General features: G+C 39.1%; 1 non-coding gene across 1 annotated transcript; it reads left to right on the top strand.

The window, feature by feature from the left end:
* Positions 1–4,180: 4,180 nt before the first annotated feature.
* Trnak-cuu lies at positions 4,181–4,253 on the top strand. The gene has a single exon. It is a non-coding gene; the product is annotated as a tRNA-Lys (tRNA).
* The last annotated feature ends 3,247 nt before the right edge of the window (positions 4,254–7,500 follow it).

Consider the following 7,500-nt stretch of genomic DNA (forward strand, 5'->3'; position numbering starts at 1 on the left):
CGGACATTTGCTGCGTAAACAATTGCATAATTATGGGAGATTTTAACCTTCCAGTCACAAGGTGGGGCGAACCACTGACAGCTCACGCTGGCCAGCAGCTGTATAATAGCATGCTTGAAAGCTCCCTCCACCAACACATCAAGCATCCGACAAGAGGAAACAATATCCTTGATATCGTTCTAACAAATGATGAGAATACTATTGAAAATGTGGAAATTGGACCAGAATTCAGTTCCAGCGATCATCGCTTCTTAAAATTCACCATAAATTTTGACAAAGGAAAAGTGAATGAAAGTAAAGAAAAAGTGCCAGACTATCGGCGTGCAAACTACACAAGACTCCGTATGCAGCTTGCATCCATTGACTGGAATATACTGCTGGAAACACCAGATGTAGATAAGACATGGGAGATGTTTGCTGAAAAGATAAATGATACAGCTAAGATGTGTATACCACTAAGAAACAGAAGGAAAATACTAAACACCAAACCGAAATGGTGGAATAATGAAATTAAAAGCTGTCTTCTAGCAAAGAAAGAAGCATACAACAAATACAAATTAACACAGCATAATAATGATAAATTAGAGCATGACAGATTGCGTAGAAAAGCAAAAAGTTGATAAAAGCAGCAAAAATCTGTAGAAGCTCAGATCGCAAACTCCTGTAAAACCAACCCAAAGGAATTTCACAGTTATGTAAAATCCAAAAGAGTCTTAGCCTCAACAATTGGTCCACTCATAACAGAAAACGGAAACCAAATAGATAACGAAGTTGAAATGGCAAACGTCCTAAATAGATTCTTCTCAACAGTCTTCACGACTGAAGATGTCCAAAATAGTCTGCCCATGCCAGAGCCTCAGGCACAAGGCAAAACACTGCCTGACTTCATAGTTACAGAAAATGAAATCCTCACAGTCATGAACAGCATGAACGTAAACAAAACGCCTGGACCAGACAAGATATCACCCAGGCTTCTCAAAGAAGCGAAAATGAGCTCGTGAAACCACTCACGATTATATTCAATAAAACTTTACAAGCAGGAAAGTCCCCAGGAGTGGAAGCTAGCAAATGTCACGCCCATTTTCAAGAAAGGAAATAAATCACTCCCAGCTAATTACAGACCAATCAGCCTTACTTCAGTAGTGTGCAAGCTGATGGAAACGATAATCAGAGATAAGATTGTCAAATTTTTAGAAGAAAATAAGATCATGAAGGATTCACAACATGGTTTCAGAAACAAGAGATCCTGCTTAACAAACCTACTAGACTTCTTTTATGAAGTTTTTAACTCGTATGACGAGACAAAAGCAGTGGATGTTATTTATCTTGATTTCCAGAAAGCTTTCGACACTGTCCCTCACAAGAGGCTAATCAGCAAAGTAAAAGCTCACGGCATAGCTGGAAATACCCTGAAATGGTTGGAAGACTGGCTCTCTGACAGAAAGCAACGAGTTGTTATAAATGGAAAAGAATCAGAGTGGCACAATGTGAAAAGTGGTGTTCCTCAAGGCTCTGTATTAGGACCAGTTCTTTTCATTGTTTATATTAATGATATTGATGAAGGAATCACTTGTAAAATAAGCAAATTCGCGGACGACACCAAAATAATGAGCAAAGTTACATCAACGTCACAATGGCAAGAACTACAGTGTGACTTAAATAAACTGACACGCTGGGCAGAAAAATGGCAAATGAAATTCAATATAGAAAAGTGTAAAGTCTTACACATTGGAAGTAACAATGTACAAGCAAAATACGTAATGAGTAATGTACCTCTGGAAAGTGCTGAGAATGAAAAAGATCTTGGTGTTGTGGTGTCTAAAGATCTCAAGCCGAGCAAACACTGCACAGAAGCAGTAAAGAATGCAAATAAATTAGTTGGGTTCATTGGAAGAACCTTTGAATTTAAATCAGAAAAAGTTATCCTTACTTTATATAACTCATTGGTGCGTCCTCAGCTTGAATACTGTGTGCAGTTCTGGTCACCATATTACAGAAAAGACATTGAAAAACTGGAAAGGATCCAGCGTAGAGTGACCAAGATGATTCCGAGATTGAGAAACAAGCCGTATGAGGAACGACTGGAAGCATTAAATTTATTCAGCTTAACAAAGCGCAGGATAAGAGGAGACCTAATCGAAGTTTTCAAAATTTTTCAGGGATACAACAACCTTGATGTCAATAAATATTTTACTATTGATCATTCCACCATAACAAGGAATAATGGATTTAAAATTACACCAAAACGCTTTAAAACCCACGAGGCAAAGCACTTTTTCTTTAATAGAATAGTTAACATTTGGAATAAGCTTCCTTCAGATATAGTAAACAGTACTTCCATTGCATCATTCAAAACAAAATTGATAAATATTTAAAGAATAACCCCAACAAGCTCTCTTCTTGTCTGAATAATTAAACATGATACTATATTAACTTTCTTATAGATAGATATGTAGAGTTCACCGTAGGGTGAATAATAGAATCTCCTTTCATCCTTTCCTGTGAAAATTCCATGTCAGTTTTTTCCATACTGCATGGTACTTTTCCAAGCTATTTTCCATGCCAGCGAAAGCTGGAGGGAGTGGTGGGTGGGGAGGAGCCTTCTCCTGTACTGTCCTGTCTCTCTTATCTGTAGCCAGTTAGAAGTAGTTACCAAACAGCCTCGAAAGGACCAACAGGTCTGTTGCTGTTTGGCTTTCCTTTGTATTCCTTTGTATTCCTTTGTAACCAGAGATGAGAGAGAGAGAGAGAGAGAGAGAGAGAGAGAGAGAGAAAGAGAGGAAAAGGAAAAGGGAAGGAAGAGAAGGAAGAAGAAAAAGGTAGATGGAAAATATTAAAGCGATGATGACAGAAAAGAAAAAAGGAGGAAAGTGAAGAAAACGGAATAAAGAGAGAAAAAGATGGAGCAGGAAAAGAAAAGAAAGGAAATGGCAGAAGATGAAATAAAAAAAGAAGAAAGAGAGAAGGAACTGAATAAGGAAAAAAAAGGAAAGGAAAACAGATGTGACACAAAAAAGGAAATAAAGGAATAGAGAAAAGGCGAATAAAGAAAACGAAGGAAAGGAAAAAGAAAAGGAAGAAAAACGAAAAAAAGAAAAAGAAAACTAATAGATAAAAGAAAAAAAAGAAAAAAAATACTATACCAAGAAAATAAACGTGAAAACAAACAAAAGAGTAAAAAGGAGGAGAAAGAGAGAGAGAGAGAGAGAGAGAGAGAGAGAGAGAGAGAGAGAGAGAGAGAGAGAATAAAGGTGAATACACTTAGTCTTGTGGAGGCTAAAGTGAGATCAGGGGAGGATTCGGCGAAGCTTTTCCCAATCTCACGTTGTGGCGGAGGAGGAGGAGGAGGAGGAGGAGGAGGAGGAGGAGGAGGAGGAGGAGGAGGAGGAAGAGGAGGAGCGGAATGACGTGGAGGAAGAAGAGGACAAGAAAAAAAATCTAGAGAATGAGCACAAAGAGAAGAAACAAGAGGAGGTGGTGGAGAAGGAGGAGAGGAGGAGGAGGAGGAGGAGGAGGAGGAGGAGGAGGAGAAGAAGAAGAAGAATAGGAGGAGGTTTTGGTGGTGGTGGTGTTGGTGGTGGTGAAAGGGGGAAAAAATAGCAAGATTTGTCTCACCAAGGGAATTCTCATATTACAGCTTACGCATTTTGTGGGTTTAACAAAGGAGGAGGAGGAGGAAGAGGAGGAGGAGGAGGAGGATACAAAGGAATACAAAAGAAAGCCAAACATCAACAGACGTTTTGGTCCTTTCGAGGCTGTTTGGTAACTACTTCGAACTGGCTACAGATAAGAGAGACAGATCAGTACAGGAGAAGGCGGAGGAGGAGGAGGAGAAGGAAGAAGAAGAAGAAGAAGAAGAAGAAGAAGAAGAAGAAGAAGAAGAAGAAGAAGAAGAAGAAGAAGAAGAAGAAGAAGAAGAAGAAGAAGAAGAAGAAGAAGAAAAAAAAGAAGAAAAAAGCAAAGTTAAAGAAAACAGACAAAAAAGTACAAAATAAAGAAAACAAGAAGAAAGAAAAACAAACACAACAACAACAAACAGCAAAAAAGCAACAACAAAACTTCTTCCTCCTCCTCCTCCTCCTCCTCCTCCTCCTCCTCCTCCTCCTCCTCCTCCTCCTCCTCCTCCTCCTCCTCCTCCTCCTCCTCCTCCTCCTCCACCTTTTCCTCCTCCTCCTTACAAGCCCGGCTAGCTCAGTCGGTAGAGCACGAGACTCTTAATCTCGGGGTCGTGGGTTCGAGCCCCACGTTGGGCGACACTTTTCCTTCTTTATGAAGTTTTTAACTCGTATGACGAGACAAAAGCAGTGGATGTTATTTGTCTTGATTTCCAGAAAGCTTTCAACACTGTCCCTCACAAGAGACTAATCAGCAAAGTAAAAGCTCACGGCATAGCTGGAAATACCCTGAAATGGCTGGAAGACTGGCTCTCTGACAGAAAGCAACGTGTTGTTATAAATGGAAAAGAATCAGAGTGGCACAATGTGAAAAGTGGTGTTCCTCAAGGCTCTGTATTAGGACCAGTTCTTTTCATTGTTTATATTAATGATATTGATGAAGGAATCAATTGTAAAATAAGCAAATTCGCGGACGACACCAAAATAATGAGCAAAGTGACATCAACGTCACAATGGCAAGAACTACAGTGTGACTTAAATAAACTGACACGCTGGGCAGAAAAATGGCAAATGAAATTCAATATAGAAAAATGTAAAGTCCTACACATTGGAAGTAACAATGTACAAGCAAAATACGTAATGAATAATGTACCTCTGGCAAGTGCTGAGAATGAAAAAGATCTTGGTGTTGTGGTGTCTAAAGATCTCAAGCCGAGCAAACACTGCACAGAAGCAGTAAAGAATGCAAATAAATTAGTTGGGTTCATTGGAAGAACCTTTGAATTTAAATCAGAAAAAGTTATCCTTACTTTATATAACTCATTGGTGCGTCCTCAGCTTGAATACTGTGTGCAGTTCTGGTCACCATATTACAGAAAAGACATTGAAAAACTGGAAAAGATCCAGCGTAGAGTGACCAAGATGATTCCAAGATTGAGAAACAAGCCGTATGAGGAACGACTGGAAGCATTAAATTTATTCAGCTTAACAAAGCGCAGGATAAGAGGAGACCTAATCGAAGTTTTCAAAATTTTCAGGGATATAACAACCTTGATGTAAATAAATATTTTACCATTGATCATTCCACCATAACAAGGAATAATGGATTTAAAATTACACCCAAAGGCTTCAAAACACACTTTTTCTTTAATAGAATTGTTAACATTTGGAATAACCTACCTTCAGAAATAGTAAACAGTACTTCCATTGCATCATTCAAAAACAAAATTGATAAATATTCAAAGAATAACCCCCAACAAGCTCTTTTCTTTTCCCAATAATTAAACATTATATTAGCATTATAATTATTTCTTAAAGATAGATATGTAGAGTTCACTGTAGGGTGAATAGTAGAATCGCCTTTCATCCTTTCCTGTGCTGTCCTGTCTCTCTTATCTGTAGCCAGTTAGAAGCAGTTACAAATAGCCTCGGAACGACCAAGAGGTCTGTTGCTGTTTGACTTTCCTTTGTTTTCCTTTGTATTCCTCCTCCTCCTCCTCCTCCTCCTCCTCCTCCTCCTCCTCCTCCTCCTCCTCCTCCTCCTCCTCCTCCTCCTCCTCAATTTTTTTCAAGGATATAATAACCTTGATGTAAATAAATATTTTACCATTAATCATTCCACTACAACAAGGAATAATGGATTTAGAATAACACTCAAACGCTTTAAAACCCATGAGGCAAAACACCTTTTCTTTAATAGAATTGTTAACATTTGGAATAAGCTTCCTTCAGAAATAGTAAACAGTACTTCCATTGCATCATTCAAAAACAAAATTGATAAATATTTAAAGAATAACCCCCAACAAGCTCTCTTCTTGTCCCAATAATTAAACATTATATTAGTATTGCAATTATTTTGTGTAACTTTCTTATAGATAGATATGTAGAGTTCACCGTAGGGTGAATAATACGAGTAGAATCTCTTTTCATCCTTTCCTGTGAAAATTCCATGTCAGTTTTTCCACACTGCATGGTACTTTTCCAAACTATTTTCCATGCCAACGAAAGCTGGAGGGAGTGGTGGGTGGGGAGAAGCCTTCTCCTGTACTGTCCTGTCTCTCTTATCCGTAACCAGTTAGAAGTAGTTACCAAACAGCCTCGAAAGGATCAAGAAGTCTTGCTGTTTGGGTTTCCTTTGTATTCCTTTATATTCCTCCTCTTTCTCTTCCTCCTCCTCCTCCTCCTCCTCTTCCTCCTCCTCCTTCTCCTTCTCTTCCCCTTCATATCCACTAGTTTATTACATAATTTTAATCATTCACTTTCCCAGGAGATAGAGAGAGAGAGAGAGAGAGAGAGAGAGAGAGAGAGAGAGAGAAGTGGGGCGGGGTATACAAAAAATGGGGGAAGGGAAAAAAGGAAGAAAAAAAATAGGTGAAAAATAGAAGCGTGGAGGTTTTGGCGCGTCAAATCCTTCCCACTAAAACGAGGGAAAATATTTATTGAAGCCAGCGAAACTGAAACATTGAGGCCCAGGGTGACGGAATGCCTGGAGGAGGAGGAGGAGGAGGAGGAGGAGGAGGAGGAGGAGTATTGGAAAGAATGCGAGTGTAGTGTCTGGAGAAAGGAGTAAGAAAGGAGAGAGAGAGAGAGAGAGAGAGAGAGAGAGAGAGAGAGAGAGAGAGAGAGAGAGAGAGAGAGAGAGAGAGAGAGAGAAAATGAATGAACAAACATAAACAGAAAAACAGACAAACAGACAAACAGACAGACAAACACACACAAAATTGACATATACATAACAACACAAATAAGCACAAAAAAGCAAACAGTTAAACACACACACACACACACACACACACACACACACACACACACACACACACACACACACACACACACACACACACACACAAATGGCACAAGTAAACACGAAATAAAACAACGACATTTATTTGCCTAAAAAAAATAAATTAAAAAAATATAAAAATAATTACGAAAAAGTTTTACAGCTGAACAAACGTAAAAAGAAAAACAAATTATCATTCTTTTCTTATTTTTTTCCTCTCATTTACTTTCTTTTTTTCTTTTTCCTCTTTATTTCTTCCTTTCTCTTGTATCATTCTTTTCCTTCCTTTTCCTCTCTCCTTCGTTCTTTCCCTTTCCTCTTTCATTCTTCCTTTCTTCCCACACTATTCAGTAACCTCTCCTTCTCTTTCTCCTCCTCCTCCTCCTCGTCCTCCTCCTCCTCTTCTTCCTCCTCCTCCTCCTCCTCCTCCTCCTCCATTTCTCTTCATATTCCTCTTCCTGTTCTAATTGCTCTATCCTTTGAGCTCTCCTGTCTCTCTCTCTTCCTCCTTCTCTTCCTCACTGTTTGTCTTCCTTCCCTCTAATTCCTCTTACCTCTTTCTCCTTTTCCACCTCTATTTCTTCTCTCCTTCCCTTCCATTTC

The sequence above is a fragment of the Portunus trituberculatus genome, chromosome 10 (assembly GCF_017591435.1).
Source record: "Portunus trituberculatus isolate SZX2019 chromosome 10, ASM1759143v1, whole genome shotgun sequence".
Classification (NCBI taxonomy): domain Eukaryota; kingdom Metazoa; phylum Arthropoda; class Malacostraca; order Decapoda; family Portunidae; genus Portunus; species Portunus trituberculatus.